Raw genomic sequence first — 26,675 nt, 5'->3', positions numbered from 1 at the left:
TTCATGTTTCAGAGTTGTTCTCCATTCATTCCTGTGATTGCTGCTATCATCCTTTGTACAAGGCCATGTAGGCGCATATGGTTTCAGTTGCACAGATGAGAAAATTGAGGCTCAGTGGGTGAGCTGACTTGTCACAGGTCACATCCTAGAAAATAATGTATCAGACATTCTGTCTATTCATGATTTAGGTAGAAACTGAACCGTCTCAAGTGCTAATGAGCTTCTTATTTTTTTTGTGTGTGTGTGTATATATATATATATTTGTGTGTGAACAGGGGGACTTAAGCATATCGTATTTTTAAATTATCACAGACATTCTTTGGTCTCAAAAGTCATTGATCTGTAGACATTTCTAAGGTTGTAGAACTTTGGACACTTCATGCTCTCGCTCTTGAAAATGAAGTTGATGTTAGAAGTGGGATATTGGGAAGTGAAGTGTGTAGGCCTAGCCAAGGCAAGAGGGGAGGTGAAAAATGCTTGTCACCCACCCCCCAGGTTTATTCTGCATGTTTTACTGTGTCATCTCATGAGCTCTCAAATGCTAGAGGAGGAGGGCCAGATTGTCTGCCTTGCTGAACTGCACTGATAACAGCAAACTGGGTGCGGGCTGAATATGGAACTTGTTGAAAGAGTATGAGTTTTTATTCCAGTCACCCTAACTTTCAACACAGAATTGAGTAGCTTTCAGATTTATGTTGAAATTGTCAGCATGACATTCAAGGGAAAATTGATTTTAGTCATTCTTCTTGCTTTATTGGATTTATTCATTCATTCAATGAAGAGTAATTAAGCACTGAAGGTGTTAGATGAATATACTATGGTTGTTGTTCCAGCAAAGTTTATAATGTTTTTATGAAAAATGAATAATTTAAGGCAATAATTAAAGGTTCAGGGAGGTTCTAGGTTCTTCTGAGATCTCAGAGAAGGAACCCTTGGTCCAAAGGGAGGTTTTTAGAGAAGGTTTCCTAAGTTGCTGGATAAGACGACCTTTAAAGTGGTATCATTAAAAATACATAATAATTAACTAGAAGGTTGGATGCTATTTGTGGCAGGGGGAATAGAGGAGCAAAGACTTGGAAGTATGAAAGGGTGATGAGACAGGGGAACTCTACACTGGAAAGTACCAATAAGAAATGAAGAGCAAAGGAAGGAGTGGGTGGAAGGAGTCACAGGAGAGTGAGTTTGGAGGGAAAAACTTCAATGCGATTTGAAACTTGTTCACTGAACTGCTTTGTGTCTTCCATTTTGTTATCTTCTCTCATGAAGATAAGAGGCTATAAGAACAAAATAAAAATATAGGGAATTATAAAACTTTCAAACTAAAAGGAATACTGTCCGGGTCACTCAACCATACAGAGAAGGGGCTTGATAATGTCCATTGACTGAGCATCTCTGATGTATTAGACAATGTCTATCCTGGCTTAGATTGCCCAGAAATCACAGCCCAACAAAGGCTTCTGCACATACAGTTTTGGGAGGTGTGATTCCAGGGAGCAGGAGAGAGAGTCAGGAAGCAAATCAGGGAAGGAGAGATTGCTGATGCAGGTGTTGCCAGGTGGCTGTTTCTGCAGGTATTGTTGCATACTTTCACAGTTACCATACAACAGTTCCTGAAAAGCAGTAAGAAGTGTATCTCAGGATATCATTTCCAGGAAAAAGGAAAAGGGAAATCATTTATTATCCATTGTTCCATTGCCCCCAGGCCAAAGATTTTCACCATAGCAAGTTAACTTATCTGCAAAATAGATATGCATGGGTGCAAGGCAGGTGGGAGGAGACAGGTACAATATAAGACAGAAGCAAAGTGGGACCAGATTCCACCTGCATGAAGGTGACTGGAGCCCAAGCAACACTGGTCACCTCAAAGATGACTGGAATCAGAGCCAGGTGAGTCCCAGAGGACCTGAAGAAATGTGTTGGAAGAATCTGATGTGCACACTGTATTAGTCTTCTCTGCTGTGTAACAAATTACCCGCCAAGGTTAGCAGCTTGAAGCAAAAACGTTTATTTTGTCCCAATGTCTGTGATCAGGAATCTGGGTGTGACTTAGCTGGGTTATCTGCCTGAGTCTCTGACCAAGCTGCAATTAATGTGTTGCCCGGGGCTGTAGTCCTCTTAAGAAGGACGTACTTCCTTTTTCTTTTGTTTCTTAAAATAATTTCAGCTTTTATGTGAGATTCAGGGGGAATATTTGCAGATTTGTAGCATGGGTATATTGCATGATGCTGAGGGATACAAATGATCCCATCACCCAGATAGCATGCATAGTACCCCAGACCTGGTTGTTTAACCCTTGCTTTCCTCCCGGCTGCCCCTTCTAGTAGTCCCCAGTGTCTATTGCAATTTTTATGTCCATGTCTAACCAATGTTTAGCTCCCACTTATAAGTGAGAACATACGGTATTTGGTTTTTTGTTCCCGCGTTAATTTGCTTAGGAAAATAGCCTCCAGCTGCATCCAGGTGGCTGCAAAGGACATGATTTTGTTTGTTTATGGCTGCAGAGTATTTCATGATGTATATATACATTTTCTTTATTCAATCCACCACTGATGGGCTCCTAGGTTGAGTCTATGTCTTTGTTATTATGAATAGTACCGCTGTGAACACACAAGTACAGGTATCTTTTTGGTAAAATGATTTATTTTCTTTTGAATATTTACCCAGGAATGGGGTTGCTGGATAGAATGGTAGTTCTGTTTTATGTTCTTTGAGAAATCTCCAACCACTTTCCACAGTGGCTGAGCTAATTTACATTTCCACCAGCAGTGTATGAGTGAACCTTTTCTCCACAGCCTTGCGAATATCTGTTGCTTTTTGACTTTTTAATAATAGCCATTCTGACTGGTGTGAGATAGTCTCTCATTGTGGTTTTGGTTTATGTTTCTCTGATGATTAGTGACGTTGAGCATTTTGTCCTAAGTTAACTCAAATTGTTGTGGGCAGGACTCTGTTCCCACAGGCTGTTGTCTAGAAGCTTCCGTCAGTCTCTTGGCTTTATCGCCAGTTCCATAAGGCAGTTTACAACACGGCACTTGGCTTTCGTTTGAAAAGCAAGAGAGATCAAGCAAGGTAGAAGCCAGAACCCTTGTAATCTTCGAAGAGGATCATACAAGGGCATCGACACCAGGAACAGGGGTCACTGGGGCTATCTTAGAAACAGCGTGCTATGCAAACTGCATTGCATTTGGGAATCAGGGAAGTCCCACGGGCATGGTCGTTTTATGCCACCGAGGACTTCACCTCAGAGTCTTTTCAACCTCTCCTCCTCCTGGAGCCCTTCCTGAGAATATGTAAGCCCCACTTCGAAAACTATCTGCTTTCTGTAAGTCACCCTTTACAGTGGCAGCTCCGGGCACCACCCTGTCCTTGCTGCAGAACCTTTTCACTCTCACCAGCAGTATAAAATATTGACAGCGTCTTACTCAACTATGAAAGATACCACAACAACCCTTTAGAGTGTGGGCCCTAAAGCTGAACGTTAGAGTTCAAGTCAACTTGAACCTTGGTCAACTCTCAGGCTTCCATATCCTCTTCTTACATGAAATAGTAATATTTTCAGTCTCATAGTATTATTTTGAAAATTGGCTACAGGCATGCATCACTTTATTGTTTGTTTGTTTGTTTGTTTTTGAGATGGAGTCTTGCTCTGTCGCCCAGGCTGGAGTAGAGTGCAATGGCACGATCTTGGTTCACTGCAAGTTCCGCCTCTTGAGTTCATGCCATTCTCCTGCCTCAGCCTCCCGAGTAGCTGGGACTACAGGCGCCCGCCACCATGCCCGGCTAATTTTTGTATTTTTAGTGGAGATGCGGTTTCACCATATTAGCCAGGATGGTCTTGATCTCCTGACCTTGTGATCCGCCCGCCTCGGCCTCCCAAAGTGCTGGGATTACAGGCGTGAGCCACCACGCCCAGCCTGCTCTTTACTTTATTGTCCTTCCTAGGTGATGCAATTTTTACAAATTAAAGGTTTGTGGCAACCCTGCCTCCAGCAAGTCTATTGGCACTGTTTATTTTTTTCCAACAACACATGCTCACTTAGCGTCTCTGTGTCCCATTTTGCTAATTCTCACAATTGTCATACCTTTTCATTATTTTTATATCTGCTGCGGTGATCCATGATTAGTCTTCTTGGATGTTACTGTTGTAATTGTTTTGGCTGCCATGAAGCATGCCCATGTAAGACTGTGAACTTAATTGATAAATGTGTGTGTTCTGACTGCTCCACCCACCGGCCCTTCCCCCCATCTTTCTCCTCTCCTTGGTCCTCCCTAATCCCGGAGAAACAACAATACTGAAAATTGGCCAATTAATAACCCTACAGTGGCCTCTAAGTGGACAAGTGAAAAGAAATGTCGCGTGTTTCTCACTTTAAATTAAAAGCTAGAAATGATTAAGCTTTGTGAGGAAGGCGTGTCAAAGCTGAGATCAACTGAAAGCTAGACCTCTTGTGCCAAACAGTCAAGTTATAAATATAAAGGAAAATGTCTTGAAGAACATTTAAAATCACTTTTTGAGTTAACAGATGAAAAGCAAGCAAAATAGCCTAATCGCTGAAATGGAGAAAGTTTTTGTGGTTTGAATAGAAGATCAAACAAGCCACAACATTCCTAATACATTTTGGCTCTGTGCCCCTACCCAAATCTCATCTCAAACTGTAATCCCCACGTGTCAAGAGAGGGACCTGGTAAGAAGTAATTGGATCATGGGGGCACTTTCCCCCATGCTGTTCTCATGGTAGTAAGGGAGTCCTTATGAGATCTGGTGGTTTAAAAGTGGCAGTTCCCCTGTGTTCTTGTTCTCTCTCCTGCTCCCATGTAAGACGTGCTTTGCTTCCCCTTCACCTTCTTCCATGATTGTAAGTTTCTTAAGGCCCCCCCAGCCATATGAGACTGTGAGTCAATTAAAACTATATTGTTATAAATTACTTAGTCTCAGGTAGTATCTTTATAGCAGTGTGAGAACAGACTAATGCAATTCCCTTAAGTTGAAGCAAATTCCAAAGCAAGGCCCTAACTCTCTTCAATTCTATAAAGGCTGAGAGAGGTGAGGAAGCTGCAGAAAAAAATTTAGAAGCTAGCAGAGGTTGATTAATGAGGGTTTAAAGAAAGAAACCATCTCTATAACCTTAAATTGCAAGGTGAAGGAACAAGTGCTGATATAGAAGCTGCAGCAAGTTATCAGTTAGAAGTTAGAAGATCTAGCTGAAATCATTCATGAAGGTGGCTACCCTAAGAAACAGATTTCCAGTGTAGATAAAAACAGCCTTATAGAGGAAAAAGATGCTATAAAAACCTTTCATAACTAGAGAGGAGAAGTCAATGCCTGGCTTCAAAGCTTCCAAGGCTGACTTTCTTTTGTTAGGGGCTATTGCAGCTGGTGACTTTAAGTTGAAGCCAATTCTCATTTCCCATTCCAAAAATCCTAGGGTCCTTAAGAATTATGCTAAATCTACTCTGCCTGTGCTCTAGAAATGGAACAACAAAGCCTGGATTACAGCACATCTATTTATTGTATGGTTTATGGAATATTTAAGCCCAATGTTGAAGCCTACAGCTCAGAAAGTAAAAAAGATTCCTTTAAGAATATTACTACTCATTGAGAATGCACCTATTTACCCAAGCACTCTGATGGAGATTAATTTGTTTTCAAGCCTGCTAGCACATCAATGCTGAAACCCATGGATCAGGGGGTAATTTTGACTTTCAAGTTTTATTATTTAAAAAATACATTTAGCAAGGCTATAGCTGCAATAGATAGTGATTCCTCTGCTGGATTTGGGAAAAGTAAATCGAAAACCTTCTGGAAAGGTATCATCATTTTAGCTGCCATTAAGAGCATTGGTGATTCATGGGAGGAGGTAAAAATATCAACATTAACAGAAATTTGGAAGAAGTTGATAGCAACCCTCATGGATGACTTTAAGGAGGTTCAAGACTTCAGTGGAAGAAGTAACTGTAGATGTGAGAGAAGTAGAAAGATCACTACATTTAGAAGTGGAGCCTGAAGATGTGACTGAATTGCTACAATCTCACGATAAAACTTTAATGGATGAGAAGTTGCTTCTTATAGATGAGCAAAGAAAGTGGTGTCTTGAGATGGAATCTACTCCTAGTGAAGATGTTGTCATTGTTGAAATGGCAACAGAGGATTTAAAATATTCTATAATCTTAGTTGATAGGGCAGCTGTAGGATTTGGGAGGATTGACTCTAATCCTGAAAGAAGTTCTACTTTGGGTAAAATGTTATCAAGCATTCTATCACATGCTACAGAGAGATCTTTCATGAAAGGAAGGGTCCAACGATATGACAAACTTCATTGTTGTCTTGTTTTAAGAAATTGTCACAGTCACCCTAACCTTCAGCAACTATTACCCTGATTGGTCAGCAGCCATCAACATCAAGGCAAGACTCTCCATCTGCAAAAGATATGACTCACTGAAGGTTCAGATGATTATTATAATTTTTTTAGCAATAAAGTAGTTTTAAATAAGGTATGTGCATTTTTTTAAAGTAAACATAATGGCATTGCACACTTAATAGACTACATTATAGTATAAACATAACTTTTATATGCATTGAGAATCCAAAAAAATCCATGAATAGTTTTTTAAATTATGTATTTATTTTATTTAAATAGCAAATGTTTAGCAATATTTGCCTTATTGTAGCCGTGTGGCACTGAACCTGCAACATCACCAAGGTATACCCATAATTGAGTATATGAAAATCACTCAAAATGGTATAAGGGTACCTATAATTTTCTTTGTGTACCCCGTTCATAGGATTTCTCAACCTTAATACTACTGTTGTGTGAGGTACTGCCCTGTTCATGTTAGGATGTTTAGCCACACATCTGTCCTCTACACACTAAATGCTTGTGGCTCCCTCCAGTATTGAAAATTAAGAAATGTCTTCAGACATTGCCAGCAAAATTGTCCCTGACATCTAGTTGAGAACCTCTGCCTTGTACCAATGAACAGCTTAGAAAATTTGCTGCATGAAACATTGGATGAACTCTGAGGTGTGGGTCTTTAGGGGAGGGGAATGGGCAGAGAACCAGTCAGAAGAGGCACAGAATGTACTAAAGGGACCAAGCTTTCAGGGTTGCTCTGCCTAGAGCAAAAGGTCAAGGTCCAGCCCCGCTCTCCTTTGGTGTTGGGATGCCATGCCAACCTTCTCTAGCTCAGTTTTCTTATCTGCAGAGCAGAGATAAACATTTATGATTTTTTTCTAGATTGTTCTAAGGATTAGATCAATTCATCCCTGTGTAACAATGTGAGGAAACTTTATGTTTCATAGCAGCAGACTCCTTTTTGTATGAAGAGCTCTATGTTGTTGAGAATCAACAATTTGGTGACCTGCTTGAATGAACCCTCCCAATAGACTTGACTTGGATATCATGAATGATGTCCGGGTTGTTCTCCAAGGTTGGTGGTGGGTCTGTCTACCTGCAGGGCTGGTTCTCCCACGTAAAAGCATGGGAGTGGAAGGTGAGAGGGCTTTGTCTGGACATTTGAAGGGTTGAATGGGAAGAGGGAGTGAAGGGGTTTGCTCCTGGAAAGGAACTGGTAAGGAGTTGTCTCATGGGATCATCAGTATGTTTTGCTGTGGAGTGAGATAAATATTTTCTCATTTTAGTTCACGCTGCTATAACAAATACCATAGACAGGACAGCTTAAGCAGCAAACACTTACTTCTCACAGTTCTGAGGCTGGGGCGTCCACCATCAAGGTACAAGCTGATTTGCTGTTTGATAAGGGCCTGCTTCAGTTTGCAGATGGCCATCTTTTTGCTGTGTCCTCACATGGCAAAGAGAAAGATCATCTCTTTCATGTTTCTTCTTGTAAAGTCACTCATCTCTCTTGAGAGGTTCCACCTTCATGACGAAATGGCCTCCCCCAAAACTCCACCTCCAAAAACCATCCCATCGGGGGTTAGGACTTCACCATATGAATTGTTTGGAAAACCTGAACATTCAGTCAATACTACTCATTTCCTCACAAATTCTAATTTAACTTGCATTATTCACTTTTCCACTGGGATGAGAACCTTAGTAGCATAGTATAGTGACTGAGAACAGCAGTTCTGGAGTCAGAATGTCACAGTGAGTTCCAGTCCTGTCTCTTCCTACTTTTGGACCTTGGCCAAGTGATTACTCTCTTTGTATCTTGGTTTTATCATCTTCAATAGGGAGCACGTACTTCTCTGCGTAGAGGTGAGTTAATGTAGGGGAATCACTGAATACAAGGTCTGGCCCAAGAGTCTCTGGCTATGTTGTTTATAATGGTTATTTGAGGGTGCAGGCATAACAGAATTGTGGGTTTTGCCTGAGGTTAGCTGTGGTAAACAGAAGCCATCCAGTCCTTACATACCTGGGTCAAAAACATCAAGGGCTGAGCACAGAATCAGAAATGAACATTCTTCCCAGTTAACTTCTTGAATGTAGATTCTATTTCCCACGAAAAACTGAGAAATCCCTTGTCATTAAGTGCCCTGACTTCATAGGACTTTATACAATACCAGAAATACCCTTTGTGTTTCACACCCAAGGGAAGGAAGGATTGAGTCTGTTGAAAAGGCAGTGTTCCAGGTACTGCTGAGTCTGCGGATTTCTAAGACCCCAGTGAATTCAGAGGTGACCTGCAGCCATTCCGTCTCTTTGTTTTCTCTGCATAAGAGCCCTATTGCCCATGGAGCTTCAGCACCAACTCTCGCTCTCTGTCTCTGTCTCTTTCTGTCTCCACCTCCCACCCGCCACACACACACCAGGGACAGGCATACAGTAGACAGTGGTAACTCTGTAAGCGGACTGGTCCCTGAGCAGAATAAATACCTGTGGAGAGCAGAGCTTACCTAGGAAAACCATGCCTGAGTTCCCAGAATGCTGATACTTTCTGTGATGATCCACTTAAGCCAGATGGTTCTCAGAAATGATGGGGTGAGTTTGTATCATAGCTTTACCCTAAAATGTATAACCCAGGAGTGGTATTTCTTACCCATCAGTCACATTCATCACTGGCTTTTAAGAAAGGAAATGCAATTGGTTGTTATCTCTGTAGGAAAATATTGCATTAAACAGAAAGATTCTCATCCATTGCTTTTCCAGGTCCCATTGCTATGTCAGCTGAGGTTAAAAGGCCATTTTTCTTTCTTATTTGTTGAAGGCTAAAAAAATAGATATGAGATTGCTGCTGGGACCAGCATTTGGCTCACAGCCTGGGCTGGTAAAAGATGGGTTTCTTTCAAGCACGTGACTGTCACTGACTTGGAAAGAAAGGCGACATGAGTGCCCTGTGCCTCCTGTGTGCCTGCTCAGAGTTTCCACAATTACACCACCTTGGTCTTCATTGGTAAGACAGAAATTGCAGAGAAAGCAACCAAGTCTCAGAAAGTTTTAATGATTTTAAGGTCGCAATGATGGTAGATCAGCTTTTCTTCAAAGAGTATAACATAGACTATTAGTCCAGGTGATAACTTACAAAATAATAATTCCACAATTAAAGGAGCTAGGGAGACATTCTGCACTAGTCCTGCTTAGAGTATTATAGAGGGAGTCATTTTATCAAAGGCTCTGAGAAGCCTGCAATCTAGACATTTGACCTAATGTGTCCCAAACTTGGTTGAGCATGGAAACTTCTTTTGATATAATACCAGTTAATGTTTTATATAAAAACTTGCCTCAGTTTATAATTTTGTAAATAAATCCTCAATTAGAGGATTGCTAAGCCTCTCCTTTTGAATCCCAAACATTTTGGGCATTTCTAAGTTGTTTCTTAAGTGCATAGTCCTTTGCAATCTTATCAGAGATCTTAAAATGGTTGATGGTTCAGTTTCAGCAAAGTCATCAAACTGTAGGCAATAAATTGCGTATAGTCTTGCAGTGTTTTCAAACCTTATTTGGAGACATTATTTTTTATACATTTTGGTGTTTTGGAACACAGACCTATTGTAGTATGGATTTTGGAGTAGTTTAAAATTAGAGGGAGGGGACATTTCCCTATGTGTAGAGTGAGGCAGTGGGTAGCTCAAGGAGGAAACGGCCCTGGCAGCCTTGGAAGGTAGCACATTCCCTGTCTTGGATGGGTTTAAACAAAGGCTGAGCAACAATGTGCTAAGGGAATACAGGGGATTCCTCAGCTTTCATCAGGCAGCTCCTTCCACACTTGGGATTCTGCTAGGAGAGTAGGAGTCTGACCTACTTTTCACTGACTCATCTCTTCAGTCCTCCTCCTCTCATCTTCCCTTCCTCCCACATCCTTCTAATGGTGGTGGGTGGAGGGTGAGACTGGGATAAACTGGGAGAGATCCTGAGATCTTAGACTATGGGAATGACCAGACTTCAAGTCTGTCACCCAGTCTCTGGTCCCTTGGTTGATCCACGGCACTGCATCCTGCTCTCCACTTATTCCAGAAGGGCTCTTTGGTAGCAGGGCATTCTGGACAGGGGCTGCAGTAAGTGACTGAATCATCTGCCTTGCATCTGCTGGCCTGGGACACTCAATTTCTCCTGCCCCACTCCAAGCTGGAATATCTGAGGAGCGACTCTGGCTTCAGCATTAGCCAGGCTCCCTTGGCAGATTTCAGGCAGAGTCCCAGCCAAGCCTTGCTGTGGGGGCTTCCAGCACACTTAAAGCCCGAGCTCCAGAGAGATTCAGGGATCTCATTCACCCCAACATCCATTCCCCCATCTGAAATTTACTGAATCTTCATACAGTGCCAAACACTCTACAGGGGGCCTGGGGACTGGTTAGCGAGACAGTTTCAGAGGATGCTGATATATATTCATGGCTCCTCCTTCTGACCTTGCCAAGGGTATGCTCTTCCTACAAGGCCAGGTAAGCTCAAGGATGCCTTCTGCAATGATGGCTTTTTCTTGTATTTCCATATTATGTCCTCTGATGCTGGGGTTGGGTGGGTCTGACATGAATATTTTGATTGTGAATTCTGACGTGAATGTGATTCTTCACCAGAAAGCTTGTGTCAGTCATTTTCAAAGTGTCCATCAGCCTGGGGAGTTATTAGGTAGGGATTGCTGTTCATTCTCTTATTCAATATTAACTGGAGACCCAGTGGGCTCAGCATTGTTCTAGGAACTGGTGATATGGAAATAAAATCATTGTGTTCATTTTTCTAAATATTAGCTTTTTTTCCCAAGGGAACTCTTGCAGAGAACGTGCCCCCGCTCCCCCCCATCTATAAAATCTAAAGAAGGCTTTGTCTGTTGATACTCAGGGGTGGTAAAACCCCAAGACCCACCTATGTGGTTTTCCTGTGTTCCTTCAGTGAATCCTAAAAAATGCCTCTCTTCTGCCCTGGGGTTTAAGGGACACTATCTAAAAACCACTTATTTTGGTAGGAAATGGTTGTGGCGAGATTAGAGCTCACTCTCTATTCTAGATTGACTAGATTTGAATGCTGTTCTGCTGAATAGCTGGAATAATCTGTCTCAGCCCTGATCGCCTCATTTGTAAATGGAAAGCAACAATAAGTCACATCTTATAGGGTTGCTGTGGATATCATGACCATATAATATATTGTTCAAAGCCAGACACTTCTGAGAATTAATGCGGATGCTATTATTAATTCAGCTAGGACACTAGATATTAACCGAGACTGTCCCAGGGAAAAAAAAGGCATATGGATTAATTAGAATGATGCAATGCTATGAGAGCCCTAAATCAGGTGTCTTAAAAATATGTATTATTATTCTTACTCCTGTTATTGTTTGATTAATGAGAAGACAGGCTAATTTTGCATAAGCAAGATATTGTGGTAGAATGAGCTCTGTTCTAGAATCCTAATGGCATGGATTCAAGTCCTGATTACAGGGTTATATTCGTCTCCTGGTCAACCTTTGAGCAAGAGTTTGTCAAATAATTTTCTAGATTCTGTGTTAGGAGAAATAGAGGCTGGGCATGGGCAGGTAAGGGTGAGGAGTAAATATATATGAAGACCAAGTATCTCACTACCTTCTTGTTAAGGTCTGACCACTGACATCTCAATGACTATTTCAACATCTTTTCATCATAGGCTTAAAACCATTGCCTTGACATTGCCTTAAAATTAGTCAATGCCTCCCACTTTGGAGGAATGCACTTCAACCTTTCCATTCTCTGCTCCCTGTGCCACTTCCTCCCCCATGCAGCTTCTAATGTCTGCATTCTTTCCAAATCAAACTGTCATTCTACACCCAGGGGTTGGGTCTACAGGTTGATGAGCCAAACCCTTCTCTCTGGGGTCTATGAATGTGACTGATTTTGATTAAAGCCCAGGGCTTACTCTTCTGTGCACTGTGTGCATCTGTGCCTGGTTCCCTGAGGCCTGCAGGGGTGGGAAAGGAAGGTAATAAGGTTTTGACTTGTAAATTGAGCAGCTTTAATATGAAATCATCCATAGAATATCTGCTATTTTTAGCAGCATCCTTTTGGCTACAGGTACACTCTTATACCCTTGAAAATCCAGTCACTGCCTCCTCTTTTCTCTTGGTCTTTTTACCTGCACAGACTGAACGAGCCCCTCTGGGGCTCAGGCACCTTGCTGGGGAGTCCCACGCATGGTGCCATAACTCTTCTGGGCTCTGATGGGTGCTGGGTGGTGGTGCCATTTCCATTTTACAGAAGGCGTGAAGCAGCTTCCCCAAGGTCACATAGCCTTTGAGCAGAAGAGCCAAGATGCAGGACCATGGCCTCCCTCTGTGTCTATATTGTCTGGGACCAGAGGGAGTTTACATTCAGAAGGTCCAGGAGAGCTCCTGCTGCCCTGGCTGAGGGTGTGCAAAGGTGCTGGAAGCTGGGGTGCAATTTCTGACACTGTGAGAACAGATGTGGTGTCTAGAGAGGGAATCTCCACCTGGCTGGTCAGGCCACTCCTAGAGGGACATGAATCCTTCCTTCCAGGCACACCAGGGCTGCCCTAGGCAAGGAAGAGATGGTGACACCTTGTTCTCCAAGGCTGGAGGACCCAAACATGAGCCATCACCAAAGGAAAATGTTCTAGGGACAGAAACTCTGACTTCAAACTCCTGAAGTTCTGTCCATGGGAGAAAGAGGCTTAATCTGTGGAATCTGTGCCAGCATGTGGAGTCCAGGGAGTGGCAGGTAGCCTTGATGTCACAGCTAAGTTATAAGATGATATAGCTAATTAATAATATCGATAGCTAATTATTTTTAGAGTCAACAGCAATTATTTTCACTGAGCTGTGGGATATGTGCATAACATACTACAAGCACATATGATATTGGAGATGAAATTTAACTGAGAAGAAATGTACATAATAGGAAGTTAACTATTTAAAGTGTACAATGTATTGGCATTTAACACATTCACAATGTTGTATAACCGTCACCTCTATGTACTTTTAAAACATTTTTATCACTCTAAAAGGAAACCTCATACCTCTTAAGCAGTCAGTCTCCATTGACCTGGGCTTACCCATCCTGGACATTTCATACACATAAAGTCATGCAACATAGAACCTTCTGTGCTGACTTCTTTCACTTAGCATGATGTTTTCAAGGTTCATCTCTGTTGTGGGTGGTTTTGCAACCTGGAATCTGGCTCCAGATTTCTGTGAAACATTTCATCTGTCACAGGACCCAGCCTTCTGTAGGCTCACAGTTGCTTGTGATATCTGAATCTACTAAAGCAGCTCATTCGGTTCTTGGGCAGCTCAGGACTGGGACTCACTACCTGGTTAGGTGGTTAACTGCTTTACAGCCTGAGGGATGCACACCTGGCTCCCATCATGCTAGCTGTGGTATTAGACAAATTAGTCAAGGAACCCTGATTTTATACATTTCAGTTTGCTTCCTTGGACTCTCTAGTTCTGTGATGGAATGAGCCACATTCGTCTTATGGATACAATTAGAAGCATGTGTGTCCTTCGAGGCAGAAGCAGGTGCTATCTGGGGATAGGTCTGGGGGAAGGTAACCAGATGGGCTTCCTTATTTGCAAAGCCACAGGCTGCTCTGTGTGTGGGGAGACAGGGCTAGTGGAGTCAGTGGCCCTGCAGCCCTGAATGAGGTTTTCCTGAGTGAGGTAAAGTGGACAGGTTAAAAGACTTCAGGGAAGATCTGCATCCCAATTATTAGGCACTTCTCCATGTGCTGTTGGCCAGATGTCTTTCCTGCCAGGGGCTTCAATGTCCTTACGTTTAATCATTGTTGTTATACACATAGTTGCTGTAAAGTTTTGATCAATAACTGAACACATCCATAGATGAGTATTTATCAGGCATTCACTCACAGATGCTGGGAGGAAGGACAGAGTAAGCCTGCTCTGCCTTGTCCCCTTTTCACACCACTCTTGCCCCAAGTCATTGGAATTCAGCGGATCAGGTGGAGCCTGAACGTCATCAAGAAGGTATTGATGGAGTTTTATATGGGCTTTACAGCAAAGCTGGGAAGTGGCTGTCAGTGTTCTCACTGCATCCCTTTTCCTTCTTTTATGCACTCTGTATGCCTATGCAGCCTGCCACACTGGCCACTGCTTTGCTCCATGCAGACACGGTCAAGGGTGTGCACAGGGCTTACATTTCAGTGGGGAAGACTGCAGCTAGTGGGGCCCTCAGAGATTCTGTACCCCAAGCCCACAGAGTCAGTAAGGGGAAGCGCTGGTCTTCTGGTCCTGGTCTCACCCCAAAGCTCAAGCTCTTTCCAGGATGCAAAGATGTGCTTTCGTTGCACAGATGGGTAAACTGAGGCACATAAACAGGAAAATACTTGACATAAGTTCACCCCAGGGAAGCCTGGTGATGAAGGTTACAACCCTGATACCCAGAGTCCTATTTGTAAGATATCAGCTGAATAATTCTTCCATTTGTGGAACATGTGCTATAACACAAAAACTGTGCAAGGGATTTTGCAGATTATTTTAATCACCACAGACATATAAAGAAGGTAGCTATTATTCTCACTTTGCAGATAATTAAAACAGAGACCATGAAGTTAAACAATATGCCTAATGTCCAACCTTTGTTAAGTAGTGGAGATGTTGTCAAAACTAAGGTCTTTAGGAGTCTAGAGTCTTTCTGCTTTCTGCCCCCGCAAAGTATAGAGATCGGCAATCCTCTTTCACCTTTGCATGTCCAGGGCCAAGCATATTATTTGGCACATAATATGTGGTTGATAAATATTTTGCATGGGACACTTGTGCCCAAGGAGACCCACCGGGGACCTAGAAAGACTCAATTCATCCCATCTTTGCCCAGATGCAAATCTGTAATCTAATAGGGCTGTAGCTCAGAGAGGTTAGGAGATAGCGCCAAGGTCACCCAGGTGGTAAGTAGCCGACAGTGGATACCGACTCAGGTGTCTTAGCTTTTCCCTTTTCCCCAGAGCTCCTGTGGTTCTGTAGCTCTCTGGCTCAGAGTGGGGAACATCTGCAATGCAAACTAGGAGAAGACCTCGGTAACCAAGCAGGTGCGGCGTCTCCCAGCCAGGCTCCTTCTATTTTGGGGCTGGCAGTTCTGCTGGGAATTCCTCAGAGGACCCAGAGACTGTGGAGGGGCTACAGAGGAGAGATAATGACAGGGTTGTGCAGGCAAATTTATTATATAAGTGGAGACATTTAAATATAATTAATGTAACTGCAGTCTTATTAGATAAGTAGCACTTGGGATTCAGGGCTGGTTTCTCTCACAGGCATGGAGAAATGCAGAGGCATTAACTCACTGCATTGGCAGCGACCCACTGGCCAGCAGGGGCTGGGTTAAAAAGGGTGCAGTGGAAAAGGATGGAAACAAGGAGAAACATGGCAGTCAAGAGAAGGGACACAAGTGACCTAATCGTGCCCATTAAATGATTTGCCTCAAATGACTGTGTGTTCCCCTCCCTTTGGCCCCTGAATCTATCATCCTGTTTCCTGAAGTTGCTGCTTCCTTACACGTACCCAGCTGGCAATTAACTCGAGTGCTGCTGTTTGCATGGACAGCTCAGTTGCCTAGACCTAAGCTGGGATCTGTCTCCTTCCACCAGTAGCAGTGGGTCACAGGACATCATGGTCAGTCTGAACCTGTGTCTTCAGTAATGTAGGAACACAAACTCACACAGGCCTGCTGTGGGGTTGGGAGAACTCATGCAGAGGATTCAGAACCTGGGAGGGACTCCACACATCTATGACATTCACAGAAGTCAGATCACCAAGGTCACCTTCCTCAGTGAAATGAGACCACCACAGATAGAATAACTGGTCTAAAGTGCTCTTCGAGTTTGCACAAGAGCAGGCAGTAGAGTATATTGGCAAGGCCTGAATAATTAATTAATCTCACCATCCTGGGTGTAAATCTCAGCTCTAACTCTATTCTCTATTCCTGGCTAACTGACTTAGCCTCCCTGAACGTCTGTGCTCTCATCAGTCAAATGAGGAGAAGAGTGACTGCTCTCAGAATTAATGGGGGATGGAAGGAGATGATGTAGTACAGCACGTGACCCAGTGCCTGGCACATGGAAACTTGAATAAATACTGGCTCAGGAGCTGGTGGCCCATGGGACAAACACACCCTGCAGATGGATTTTGTGTGGACTCCAGAGGTTTTGAAACATTTCTGAATTCATTCTCAACATTGATAGGAGGGCATGTCCCCTAGGAAATTAGCGATCTGTCTTCTTCTGAGAAATAGATCAGGCACCCCCGACTTTGCTGAAGGACCACAGTCCTTGGGACTCAGGCATGCTGTCCTCTTAGTCAAGGCGCAGATTCCCCAGCCCATCACATGAACCAAAGTGTCCTGTTGGCTCAGGCATGCCAGCTGCTTGGTTCCCAATTGCCCCAACTCCCCACTTGATAAAAGAAGAAACCAAGGCCTGGGGTTGTGGCTGGCTCTTAGGCATATGGAGTGCTTGTGGAAGGCCTGGGTTCCAGATATGGGTGTTATAAATCCTTGATCAGAATGTTTGTTCTGTCTTACTGTTGGTCTATCCACCTATCCCTTCCACAGGCGTTATGTGGCACACACTGCCCAGGACATCAGCGTCTAGGAGAGACACATGCAGAGATCATGTGAAGAAGCAGAGGACAGTGGGGGTGCTAAGCTTGGGCTCAGTGAGGGCAGGAAAGTAAACTTCCTGAAGGCTCCAGCCTGGGACTACTGCAGTTATATTTCCATTCAGCATTAGTATTGACATCTCAATAACTGTTTCAGGCAAAAAGGGCTTTTCTGTTCATGCGTCTGCACTCCTCCTCCAGCCTGTAAGCTAAGCTGCAGGAAGTAAGTTCACTCTGCACAGAGAGGACCTAGCACCATTTATGGCACATGGAATACAGTTAAAAATCTGTTTTTTGGTTTTTTTGTTTTGTTTTGTTTTGTTTTGTTTTTTACTAAAACAGTGTCCTAGAGTGCACTCCCACCTTGGAGACTGACATAAATGCCAGCATGTTAATGTTTCTGAGAAGTCCTGTAGGAGCAAAGATTACCCCTTTAAATCTGGTGATTCCAGAATTTTTTGACTAAGTGACTCTGTTGGTAAGAAATACCTGATATAGTTTGGCTCTATGTCCCTAACCAAATCTCATCTTGAATTGTACACCCATAATTCCCACGTGTTGTGGGAGGGACCCATTGGGAGGTAATTGAATCACGGGGACAGGTCTTTCCCGTGCTGTTCTGGTGATAGTAAGTCTCATGAGATCTGATGGCTTTAGAAGGCAGAGTTTTTCTGCACAAGCTCTCTTTGCCTGCCACCATCCATGTAAGATGTGACTTGCTCCTCCTCGCCTTCCACCATGATTGTGAGGCTTCCCCAGCCACACAGAACTTTAAGTCCAATTAAACCTCTTTAATTGTAAATTGCCTAGTCTCTTGTATGTCTTTATCAACAGCGTGAAAACGGACTAATACAACACCTGTTAAGGAGTATTCTCAGAACACAGCCTGGGAGGTAGTTTCTAATTCCTCCCCATAGGCTGGAGTGGAAGTAGAGGGATAGAGAGGCTGGCAGGAGGAAGAGAAGCCCCTGAGTATTGGTCCCCAGTTCCTGCTAGGACCCTGCTGGACTAATGTAATTCCATGCCCCTGGTGCAGTTGAAAAAAGAATGAAAGAGTACCTAGATGCTCAGAAGACACTAAGCTACTTGTCTAAGGTCACAAAGCTCAAGGGTGGAGAAGATTTAAACTCAGGTCTAATTCTAAAACATTGTTCTTTTTTCATTTTGACTTAGAAAAATCCCGACAGAGTAGCTAGACTCTGTGACTTAAAGGAGAAGGTGAGGCGGTAGGGAGAGATGGACAGGTTGACTGCAGTATTCACAGTGATCCAAGCTCTAGAAGGGACTTTTGTGGGTCTTGGGGACCTGCAACAAATACAGGATTTACTCGGCTCCTGCTTCAAAATGTATTCCCCTCACTTTTCCCTTGCAACTGCTGGCTTCCTTCACACTTTAATGTGAATTACTCCAATTAGCTATTATCTTCACAGGAAGCAAAGTGCTACTTAGTCTTCCGACCTGGAGAGTTCCCTGAAGCAAGCCTAGAGATACATGCAAGTTGGGAGTAGAAGCTAGATTTGGGTGGGAGGGGCTCCTGGGCCTGGGGCCAGAAGATGCAAGAGCAGTTTGCAAAGGCAGTTTCAAAGATGGGAAAGGGAAATGTTTAGTCAAATGAGATGGTTACATTCCAGACCTTATCTGAATGTGTGACATTCAACATGCCAGGTGTTTCCATATGTTATTTGGCTCCATGCAATTAATAAACTAATATTGAGTCTTATGACTTACCCTGCCCTGTGCCGCCTCATGAGCTAGGTGCTAGGGCAGGTCAAAGAGGTGAGAGAGACCCATCCTCTTCTAGGCAGTGTTTACTTACCTGGAGACCAGATGGCCTGGTGATAAGCAGCCAGAGATCACTGCCAGGCTGCCTTGGTTCCAATTCTGCTTTGTTACTGATTTAACTGTGTGACCTTCAGGCAAGTTGCCTAACCTGTCTATGCCTCATAACATGTCTGTAAAATGGGGATGATGATAATAATACCTACTGTATGGAGTTGTTAGGAAGGTTAAATTAATTATATACAAACCTTAGAACAGGGCCTGATATGGAGGGAATGCTTAGTAAATGTTAGTCTATGTGATCATTACAGTACAAGAATAACTTAGAGAAGATTAGACTCAAACTTAGATGGTGCAGGGGTAGATGGCCCACCAGCTAGCCTGCTGCCTTCAGAGGGTAGCTGGCTTGAGAATTCATCTGGAGGGAGAAGTAGGCACTTGCGGATTGAAGAGCTTAGGTCAAGGCCACAAAAACCGTGCATTGCTAGGGAGGTGCACATTATGAAATGGCTTGACTGTTCTGGAAACCAGGAAGATCTGTGTGAGTGTGGCGAATGAGAGAAGTGGCTGGAGAAGCTGGGAGGTGAATGGAGTGGAAGGAGGGAGCTGGGACTGAGGGGAGATGGTGCTGGAGGCAGACAGGGGAGAGGCCAGTCCTGGGGGCTCTGTAGCCCTGGATCCTCATCTGTAAAATGGGAATAATGCCTCTCACCGGTAATAAGACAGCATAAGTGAGTGAGCAGCAGAGGGGCCTGCCACCCTGCATTTCACGAGTCTCTCTGATCTGGGACCAGAAACAAGGAGCTCAACCTTAATGAGAAGACAGGGATTCCAGGGGTGCAGAGAGGGAAGGAGTCAGGAAGGGAAGGAGTCGGGGAGGGTAGCCCCTGCACTTGTGAGCAGGGTGACTCTTGGGTTTGGGAGTGATCTGCTGCTGTCCCGGATACTCCCATTCTTCATCTTGGGAAGTAACTTCCTGAATGATTCATCCTCTTTGTACCTGGAAATTTTGCTTTCCCTGGGTAGCACCTGTTGCGTCATGGTACTGTAAACAGTTGTTTCCTATCTTCTCCAAAGCGCACATTTCTGAAGGGTAGAGCTTCTAAATTGCAAATTTGCTATCCCCAGAGCTCAGCTCTGCTTTAAACACTGCCATAGAGTGCTGTGGAAGGAGACAAAATAGAAAAGGCCCGTCTAGAGATGACCGCATCCCCACCTTCCTCTGCCTTCTGCTTTTGCTCTCTGTACATTAGAGTATCAGTGATTGATGGACATGCACTCATTTAGTGAATGGCTGAATTCCTCATTAGTGAACACAACAGTGTTGAATGAGGAATTATTTATTCATTCAATTTCCATAAATATTTATCTTGTACCTACTCTGCACTGGAGATAAAATGGTGACAGGACAACAAGATAAAGCATGGGACACTGTATTAGTCCCTTTTCATGCTGCTTATAAAGACATACCTGAGACTAGGTAATTTATAAAGAAAAAGAGGTGTGATGGACTCACAGTTCCACGTGGGTGGGGAGGCCTCATAATCGTGGCAGAAGGCAAAAGGCACATCTTACATGACGGCAGACAAGAGAGAATGAGAACCAAGCAAAAGGGGTTTCTCCTTATAAAACCGTCAGATCTCCTGGGACTTATTCACTACCATGAGAACAGTATGGAGGAAACTGCCCCCATGATTCAATTATCTCCCACTGGGTCCCTCCCACAACACATAGGAGTTATGGGAACTACATTTGGGTGGGGACATAGCCAGACGATATCAGACACCCGGTTAAATGTGAAGTTTAGACAAACAGAAATATTTAAGATTTTTGAGTACAAATGTGTCCCCAAATATTCCATTATTGGTCATGCTAAGTCTGGCAATCCCAAATGGTGAACAAGATAAACAAGCTTCTTTCTAGTGGGTGTTTGCATGCATTAAACATAAATACATAAGCACATATACATGTGCAAAGCAGATAAGTACGATAGGGCATCCTTATTCTGCCTGCTACTTCCTAGACCCTCTAACTACTTTAGGGCTGACTTGTTCAGGAAGGGAAGTTCCAGAAGAGGGTAGGAGAGGAGGACTTGATTTCGGTTCCTTTTGTGGTGGTAAAACACACATAACACAAACACAGTTGGATCCATTTTAAAGTGAACGATTCAGTAGCTTTCAGCATATCCACACTGTTGTCCAACTATCACCACTATGTAGTCTCAAAATATTTCATCATCTCAGAAGGATATCTTATTTTCATGAGCAGTCACTCCTCATTCCCCCCTTTTCCCCCAGCCCCTGTCTGCTCCCTGTATGGATTTGTTTTGGTTGGGGTATCTATTATGAATGAAATCATACAGTGTTTGTCCTTTCGTGTTTGGCATCTTTCACTTAGCATAATTTTGCAAGGCTCATCTGTGTTGCAGCAGGTATTAAAACTTCACACTTTTGATGGCTGAATAATATTCCACTGCACGAATATACCACATTTTGATTTATCCATTTATCAGTTGACGGCCATTTCCTTCATTTCTGTCCCTTGTCTATTGTGAATAATGCTGCTACAAACATTTATTTGTGTAAAAGTTTTTGTTTGAACAATGGTTTCACTTCTCTTGTGTATACATGCCCGGGGTGGAATTGCTGGCATGTGGTAGGTTTAACTGTGGTAATTCTAGGTTTAATTCATCGAGGTACTATCAAACTGATTTCCATATTGACTGTTGCATCATTCCATATTCCCACCAACAATGTACAAGGGCTCTGATTTTACATTCTTGTCAGCACTTGTTATTTTCCATTTAAATTATGGCCATCCTAGTGGCTATGAAGTGGTATCTCATTGTGTGTGTGTTATATGTGAATAGACTTTATTTTTTAGAGCAGTTTTAGGTTCACATCAAAATAGAATGGAAGATACAGAGATTTCCCATTTACCCCCTGACTCCACACATGTATGACCGTTCTATTAAGATATCTCAGAGGGGGTATATATATAACAAATAGACCTACATTGACACATCATTATCACCCAAAGTCCACAGTTCACACTGGGATGCACTAGTGTTGTTGAACACTAACATTATATGGATCTGAGCAGAAGTGTTGAAATATACTAACCATTGTAATACCTTACTGAGTACTTTCACTGCCCTGAAAATCCTCTGACCTCTGCCCGTTCACTGTTTCCTATTCCTTAAATCCTTGGCCACCACTCATCTTACTGTCTAGGTCGTTCCATCTTCTATAGCATCATACAGTTGAAATCATATGGTATGTAGCATTTTCAGATTGGCATTTTTTTCACTCAGTAATATGCATGTAAGGTGCCTCCATGCCTCGACATGGCTTGATAGCTTATTTATTCTTAGTGTTGAATAATACTCCATTGTCAGGATACACAGTGGTTTATTATTCATTCTCCCACTGAAGGATATTTGAGTTTCTTCTGAGTTTTGGTAGTTATGAATAAGCTGCTGTAAACATCTGTTTGCAGGTTTTTGTACAGACATGTTTTCAACTGCTTTGGGTAGATACTGAGGAGCACAATTACTGGATCTTATGGTAAGAGTATGTTTCGTTTTGTACAAAACTGTCAAAATGTCTTCCAAAGTGGCTGTACCCTTTCGCATTCCCACCAGCAGTGAATGAGTTTCTATTACTCCACATGTTTGCCAGCATTTGATATTGTTAGTCTCCTGGATTTTGGCCCTTCTAATAGACGTGTAGTGGGGTCTCATTGTTGTTTTCATTTGCATTTTCCTGGTGACGTGTGATGTGGAACATCTTTTCATATGCTTATTTGCCATCTGTGTGTCTTTTTGTGTTGAGGGGTTTGTTAAGGTCTCGGCCCATTTTTTAATCGGGATATCTCATTGTGGTTTTAATTTGCATTCCCCTCATGACTAATGATGTTGAGCCTCTTTTCATGTACTTGTTGGCCATTTGCATATCTTCTTAGGAGAACTTCAATTTTATTTAAAGGGTGATAGGAAGCCAGTGGGAGTTTGTAACCAGAGAATTGTATGATATGATTTTCATATTAATAGACCCTCTAGCTTCTGAGTAGAGGATGGAGGAGGCAGGGAGACCACTAGTGAAGGTATTTTAGGAATAGGGAGAGAGAGGACTGGGACTTGAGAGTAAGTGGTTCATGATTCTGTGATTATTCTCTCTGGCACTGGTACCTGGGTACACCATGCCACCCATGAACCTTAGTAATCCCCTCTGTGGAACTGGGTAGTAACAGCACTGTGTCTGTGATTAAGTGGGACTATGACTTTGGAGAACCTACTCTGGGTGTGGCACATAGCAGGAGCTCCAAGAAATAGGAGTCCCCTCCCTCAGCACTTTCAGGATAGGCTGGGTCTCAAAGTCCAATGGGAGAATGTGAGGTTCTGGACTCATTGCTTGTTAGGTCATCTTCCTTCTGCTGGTCTGGAGTGAATGAGCAAAAGGAGAAAAGAGAGGAAGGTTGGGTGGAGAGGTGGGTTTATCTGAACTACATTTGCTTCTTTCTCTGTATCTCTGCTGGGTGGACTCCCTGTCATCTCAAATCCACACAGCACTAGGAGGCGTGTGTAGTGCTGGAAGGAGGTAGCTGCAGGTGGCTGCAGGGAGGTGCTAATCTTATGAGACCTGAACCCAATTCAGGTGTTTTCTCTTTAGAGCCAGGACTTAAGAAGTCTGGCCTGCTCTCACCTCTTCTCTCCCTACTCAGTCAACTCGATAGTACTTGGCTGGTCTGTGCAACTATAATGTTAATTACCATCATTTAGTGAACTGCCATTTTTCCTTAATTTCCAAATATGAAATAACACTTTGTATATGAATACATATGTCAGGTTAAATGGTAGATAAGTTTCACAGATACTCAGCTTTTATAGGGCTTAGGTCTGGGGGCAGTCCCCATGTCCCTCTATTCCTTCAAGAGATGAAGAGATGGTAGGACCCCTGTATGATCTGGTGGCAGGCTTTCTGTATAGGCCCCATAGAGCACTCACTGTAGTGTGTGATCATTATCTCTTGTCATACTTCCCTGTCTTGAACTCCCATCTCGTTCATTCCTGTCTCCCTAATACCGAGTTTGGCTGTTGACACATGCTTGGCCTTTCATTAATATTAACATTTGCTCAATGATTGAATGAAGCAGTGATCTCATCATGACCAGGGAGATGGTTGTCTGAGCAGCCTTTGCTGAGATATTGATAAAGGAAGATAGTTTTAAAAAATTAAAAAGCATAAGTTCATGATTGATTCATGGCAAAAAATAGGTTGTGCATTGTCATTTGATAAAGTTTAATATCTAGGCCAGTATAAAGTGTCCTACTTCAAATTCATTCTATACCACAGTTGAAGGCAAATCCTAGAATCCCTAATGCTGTTGGGACTTCCTTCTTCCTCCATTCTTTTCTTCCAGCCCTCCAAGGCTTGAGCACAACTTGGGCCCGTGTCTTCCAAGAGCTTATCAGCTCCTTCTTTTCACTGGCTAGGGGCATCGTAACTCAGTTTTTTCTGAACCATCAATACTTTTATCACTTTATTACCTGGTGGCTTGAGGGAACTGAGGCTGTCTCCTCTCCTTCAGCATCAATTTTCTTCCACAAAAACATGGACATTTTCATGATGATATGTGAGGTTGTTGTTATTGTTTGGTTGTTTGTTTGTTGGTTTTTTTTTTTTTTTTTTGAGATGGAGTTTCGCTCTTGTTGCCTAGGCTGGAGTGCAATGGCATGATCTCAGCTAATTGCAACCTCCACCTCCCAGGTTCAAGTGATTCTCCTGCCTCAGCCTCCGGAGTAGCTGAGATTACAGGCATGCACCACCACACCCAGCTAATTTTTTATTTTTGGTAGAGTCGAGGTTTCACCATGTCAGGCTGGTGTCAAACTCCTGACCTCAGGTGATCCACCTGCCTCAGGCTCCCAAAGGGCTGGAATTACAGGCATGAGCAACATGCCTGGCTAGGTTGGGTTTCGAAGATAAAATGAATAAAAATGTTGAAGTACCCAGTATCATATTTGTTCTAAAAGTCTGGCCTGTTTCCTTCTGTGTGTCCTTTGTCCCTTTTGCTTTATTTTGTTATTGTTTTTGTTTCTTTGAACTCACTCTGTCACCTAGACTGGTGTGCACTGGTGCTGTCTCAGCTCACTACAACCTCTGCCTCCTGGGTTCAAGTGATTCTCCTGCCTCAACCTCCGGAGTAGCTGAAATTACAGGCACCCACCACCACGGCTGGCTAATTTTTGTATTTTTTTAGTAGACACAGGGTTTCACCATGTTGGCAAGGCTGGTCTAGAACTTCTGACCTCAAGCAATCCACCCGTCTCAGCCTCCCAAAGTGCTGGGATTACAGGCATGAGCCACCTCTCCAGGCCCCTTTTGCTTTAAATATGTCCTTTCTCAACGTTCAACTCCTAAATCCTGTAATTTCTTCAAGACTGGGCTCAATGTTTACCTTTAGTTCAATTGGCAAATATTTATGGGGTGCTGTGTCAGGGTTGAGCCCTGTGCTGTCCCCTGGGATTATAGCATGCCATGGACAAATGACGGGCGGCTTTCCTGGAGGTGATATTCTGAGAGAGGATTTGGAAATCAAGTAGATAATTCCATGGAGTGGTTGATACTCTAAATACCATAAAACAGTGATATGCTGGAGAACAACTGAGAAGAGAGAAGAGGCTACTTGAGGAAATGGCCTTGGAGCAGAGATCAGTGGGGAAAATTGAGGAGCAGCTCTGAGTAGTTGTCAGAAAGGCCCTTTGAGGCAAGTGGATAGTCCAGGCCAAAAACCTCAGGCATATCTGAGCTGGGGGAAATGGAGTGAGGAGCAGTAAGGAGGGTTGTTTGCTGGGGCATCTTAGGGGAAGGGGGTCATCTACAGCAGAGCTGGGAAGCAGGTTATATCAGACTGTGTTGGCCGATGTGAGGGCATGAAGCTCATTAACTGAGGGGATGAGAGGTCGCTGCAGGGTGACATGATTGGAGGTACTTCTAAGAAAGGTCTCCCATCCCCTCTGCTGCTGAGTGAAGAAGGGATTGTGGAGGGAGGGGAAGAAGACAAGCAGAGATGCAGTGTGGGGGCTTGTGTCCTCCAGGCGGTGAGACTTGGAGTCAGGTGGTGACCCATTGCTAGCCCCTAAACAGATTTCAGAACTAAAAACGTCAGGGCTTTCTAAAGCCTCTGGTTCCTTCCATGGCTCCATCTCTCCCTTCTCTAAACCACTCATCTATACACACACACATACTCACACACATGTACACACACACACACACACACTCTCTCTCTCTCTCTCTCAATTTACTTGGCAGAAAACCCAATGTCTCTGCTATGCTTGGGAGCAGGTAGTCTTGCCCCCATCACAGCCTGTGACCTATTGCAGTAGAGCCTCTGACAGTCTGGGTTCCTGAGTCACTGGAGTCTGGTCATTGCAACTCTTCCTCTCTGCACAAATCCCCAGGCTGTACTCTGGATGCCAGGCACATAATAGGCCCCTAATATATCTATTTAGAAAATGGGTAAATAAATAAATAATGGGTAAATAAATAAATAAATGGAACCTATAGGGGCCTAGGTTACCACTAGGCAACCACTAGCCTCCCAGACTAAAGGGGAGGAAGTGGTGTTAGGTGTATAACACCCTTGATGGGTTCAGTCACTTTGGATTGGCCCGGCCCATTGCAACAGTCAGATGTCAAGCTAATCCTGCATACAGCGAGTGGAATGGTATCAGTGCAGACAGCTATGCTATGCACTGGACATCCAGCTGTGTGGGAGCTGAGATCGTGTCCATGTGGCTCATTTCTGTGTCTACAGCTCCTAGAATAGTGCCTTAGGCATCCTGACCAGGCAGGGCACATTGGCTGTATAGACAATGAAGGTGGACATTCCAAAGCAGGGGAGAACAGG

At 43.4% G+C, this 26,675-nt stretch overlaps 1 protein-coding gene across 3 annotated transcripts in view; it reads left to right on the top strand.

Moving 5' to 3' along the window:
* Window positions 1-26,675, top strand: part of FAM135B (family with sequence similarity 135 member B) — a 354,279-nt gene that overhangs the window by 80,226 nt on the left and 247,378 nt on the right. The window contains exons 1-2 of one of the 3 annotated variants that reach the window (XM_025394244.1): window positions 25,781-25,806; window positions 26,387-26,390. The exons of the other annotated variants lie outside the window; for them this stretch is intronic. The gene's annotated coding sequence lies outside the window, so the exon portion shown is untranslated. Of the gene's footprint in view, window positions 1-25,780; window positions 25,807-26,386; window positions 26,391-26,675 lie in introns of those variants that run through there. 3 annotated transcript variants of the gene reach the window in all.

This window comes from Theropithecus gelada, chromosome 8 (genome assembly GCF_003255815.1).
Source record: "Theropithecus gelada isolate Dixy chromosome 8, Tgel_1.0, whole genome shotgun sequence".
NCBI lineage: Eukaryota > Metazoa > Chordata > Mammalia > Primates > Cercopithecidae > Theropithecus > Theropithecus gelada.
The sequence above is the reverse complement of the archived record's forward strand: the minus strand, read 5'-3'. Positions and strand labels throughout refer to the sequence as shown.